Source organism: Mytilus edulis, chromosome 12 (genome assembly GCF_963676685.1).
Source record: "Mytilus edulis chromosome 12, xbMytEdul2.2, whole genome shotgun sequence".
In the NCBI taxonomy this organism is placed as follows: domain Eukaryota; kingdom Metazoa; phylum Mollusca; class Bivalvia; order Mytilida; family Mytilidae; genus Mytilus; species Mytilus edulis.
The window spans coordinates 75496241-75500377 of record NC_092355.1 but is presented as its reverse complement, the minus strand read 5'-3'; the positions used below and the strand labels follow the sequence as shown (position 1 = coordinate 75500377).

At 32.8% G+C, this 4137-nt stretch overlaps 1 long non-coding RNA gene across 1 annotated transcript; it reads left to right on the top strand.

Moving 5' to 3' along the window:
- The first annotated feature begins 2128 nt into the window (after window positions 1-2128).
- Window positions 2129-3556, top strand: LOC139498101 (uncharacterized). The gene is made up of 2 exons (XR_011657810.1): window positions 2129-2226; window positions 2933-3556. It is a non-coding gene; the product is annotated as an uncharacterized lncRNA (long non-coding RNA).
- Window positions 3557-4137: the final 581 nt, after the last annotated feature.

The window sequence follows — 4137 nt, the reverse complement described above, 5'->3', positions numbered from 1 at the left end:
TAAGTAACTATCTCATTTATGTCCTTGGCCAATTACAATAAACATTCTAATAAAATTTAACAAGAGAAAAAAAGAATTTCATAGTAGGGTTATACTACTCAATGTTGCATGCTTTGTATCAAACAAAACTAACATGATCCATAGATGTTGTTATCATTGATAGTAGGGAAATTTAATAATCGGAAATATTTTGATTAGCATTTTAAAGACCAAAATTCAGTCATAGATCGACAAATAATCTTAAAAAAAAGAGAGTTGGTCAGTTGTTCTCACCTGTGTCCAACATACTTAGTTTAATAGATATAGAAGATGTGGTATGAGTGTCAATGTGCCAATTCTCTATCCAAGTCACAATTTATAGAAATAAAACATTATATAGGTCAAAGAACAACGAGCATTGGCTTACACTGAACAGCAAGTTATAAAGATCCCCTAAAATTACTAATGTGAAACCATTTAAACGGAAATACAAACGGTCTAATATACTAGTATTTTTTAAAAACCGAGACACGAGAAACACTTATGAACCACATCAACAAACGACAGATTCCTGACTAATGACAGGTGAAAGCCAGAATTACATTATCTGATATATCCTGTAATCATTTCAATATAAAATACACAGAGATAGTAGGTATATACAAATATTATTGATAACACCGGATGAATGGAACGTCAACCATACAAGACCTATCATTGATGCTCGAATCAAAAGTTTTCATGTTAAAAGGCCAAATTCATTACAAAGCTACGAAAACATTATAAGTGAACCGACAGTTGTGTTGTCAAAAGTTTGCCAGACATTGGATTCTTGTCTCTAATACAAACATGATATCATATATGTGTTCATGTACATTGATAATATGACCAAATGTTAGCGCATATATCGTTATATATGTAGGACTCTAAAGTGCGTTGTGGACGCTAAGTACGATGGTCACACTAAAGTGCGATGGTTCACGCTAAAGTCCGATGCCTCCATACGCTAAAACGCGATGGTCCCCGAAAGTATAGACATACGAAACGTGGTTGGATAATGACGTTAACAGTCGTTTATACAAACCAAAAAATGAACATGCCGTAAGATGAAATAAATAATTGAAGCGAACAGATCAGATATAAATGTTTACGTTTACGTTAAAACATTGTCGATTTTATTTAGGAGTATAAACGTAAGTAAAATAAAGATACACATTTTCAAGCGTAAATCATAAATTGTCCATAAAAACAGCATGTGTACATTGTAAAGTAAGATATAACATGTATTAATACCCGCCACGAAAAGGGGAAAGTTCAAACTACAACCCCGTCATCTCGCATTCAAATTAAAGCTTGTTCAAATAAATTGTATTTATCCCGACAATAAAATTGAGAATGGAAATGGGGAATGTGTCAAAGAGACAACAACTCGACCAAATAAAAAACAACAGCAGAAGGTCACCAACAGGTCTTCAATGTAGCGAGAAATTCCCGCACCCGGAGGCGTCCTTCAGCTGGCCCCTAAACAAATATATATACTAGTTCAGTGATAATGAACGCCATACTAAAATGACTGAATTTTGTATTTGCACCTGACAACTTTAAGGGGATGTATTTACATTAATAGGCTGTGTAAACGGCAAAAGACATCCAATATGTCCCTCGTCCTGAACATGCATGAAACATTTGCCACTGAACGGCAACCAACAATCAATCCAATACGGCCGAACTATTAAAAATTCATTTAAAGGAAATATAGTATTTTGTGACACCTAAATAATACTTTTAGCAATTATTACTAGGTCAGTCTTCTAAATTTAGAAACAGTCACATAAGACTACCGGTAAAGTAAAAGCCTATCGCATTATATGTTTTATCATAGCAAACTAGATTTTGCAAAAAGACTTGTTTTTAACATTAGTGCCCTTGAACCTGTCTCTTTTTTTCCATCGCAAATTAGAAAACAAACAACCATCGCACTTTAGCACGAGACACCATCGTACTTGAGCGTAGATCATCGCACTTTAGCGTGACCATCGCACTTTAGAGTACCATCGCACTTTAGAGTCCTACACACATATATATATATATTAGGTTATTTCTGTTACAGAAAAACAGTATCGCGATCGTGTATTGAAAACATTTGAGCAGAAATCTTTCTCGTTACAGGAAGAACATATAGCTTAACATGTGTTTACTTCAGCAAAGCATTAATAATTGTTATGATCTCTGTTTTAGCGGTAATTGGTATGTATATTCTCAATACACATATAATGTTCGATAACAATAAAATGTTATGCTATTGATAAACAGGTGAACAGATCTTGCAAAAAACTACCCTGATCATACTCAATCCATATGATTTCTTTCTCACTACGTTATCAGGGAGTTTAAAATAAAATCAATCACAAAGCTGATGTTTTAAATTTCCAGTTGTAATCTTTCTATGTGTAAGCAATACCATACCATCTGCTCCACTATATGGCTTTTACATTTCTGCTCAAACGTCACGCGTGTTCTCACTATGTAATGACCCTTCCATAAAACAGCTTCGATATATTTAAAAAGAAGGAGGACATGTTGATTGGCTGTTGCAAGAGACAATTACCTTGTCAACGCTCTATAACCCTCACACCAACATCCTAGATCATTACTTCGTTTGCAATGACATCGGATATAATTGACTTTTATAAATGAAGTTTATTTAAATCGCTCTAAGCATTGTATATCTTTTTTTAAACTGTTAAACTTATTAAGTATTCTGAGTCTGTACGAGTGTTACAAAATGAGGAGAAATGATCTCTCAATTTTTCTCGATTTATTTACATTTTTTTGTAACTGCATTAATTTGGGTCATGTATTCATATTATTTCATGTTTTTTGTAGTACTTTTATTTCATTTGATACTGAACTTGTAAGGAATTTGATAAAATAACATTGTAAATATTTGTAGGATTGTTAGAGTGGAATGATGTTTTATATGGCGATCGTTCAACAGATAACAACACAACAGTACAATTATTGGTAGATCAAGATGTATCTGATAATTTGTTGAATGAAACGGAAGGCGATTCGATAGAAATTGAACGATTACAAAAAGAAAAGAATAGGATCTTAATGGGAGAACTTTTATCTGGAGACGAAAACGGTTATATCAAATTTCTAACATTTCTAAAAGGATATTCGGAATATGATGACCTCGTTTATGGAATAGAAAACACAATTGTAACAGATGACGATAGGAGAGCATTTCAAAATTGTCAAAGGAACACTTAACATAGAGCAGTAATATGAACGATGATCAAATCATGTATGACCATGTGTGAACGAAACTTTTAAAAATTATTGAGACAAAACTCAATTTCGGATAAACATGTTGTTCCTTCGATACTTAGGATTATTTGTGTAATTCATTGCTATACACAAAACTAGAACACGCCTGCAGAACCGTCGACTGACTTAAAGTAACTTTACCTTATTTGAAGCCTTGATTTCGAGCTTTCGTATTGTCATCTTATAAATTCATGCTGGTTGTAAGGGGCAGTTTATCAGCTTACATAATATTTTTCTATTTTAACCCGTCTTAATTTTCTTCTACAATGAACTAACTATTTTTTTTCATATTGTTTCTCTTAATTAACCAAAATAAATACTGATGTTGAGGTGCAAAAAAACAAAATTGTTTTACCGCTTACTCTTGTGTACCATAGACATAAAACAACTACGGGAAAAGTTCTAAATTCTCCTGATATGTGAGGAATTTTCGGTAAAACTGGACTGGGCGGGGTTTAACCGGTTCAATTATTTAATACCAGTCCATTTATAGACAGGTGTGTCCGGATAAACTCATCAATGAAGTGGCCAGTTATTTGTCCATTATCATTCACTCAGTTCATATATATATATATATATATATATATATAAATGTCTAAGAATATAACTAAAACACACTAATTGATACATTAAAAAGTTCTATTAGATGTTAAATAGAAATACGCAATATTTCGCTAAACAAATTAGCTTCATCAGGCGTGTGCATCTCTCAAGGTGAAATCGGATGCATGACAGAAAAATATTTTTGTAGCTTAATCTATACAAGATTTGAGGGATGGGTGTAACATATTAATTCGGTCATAAAATATGTTTGTAGCTACAACT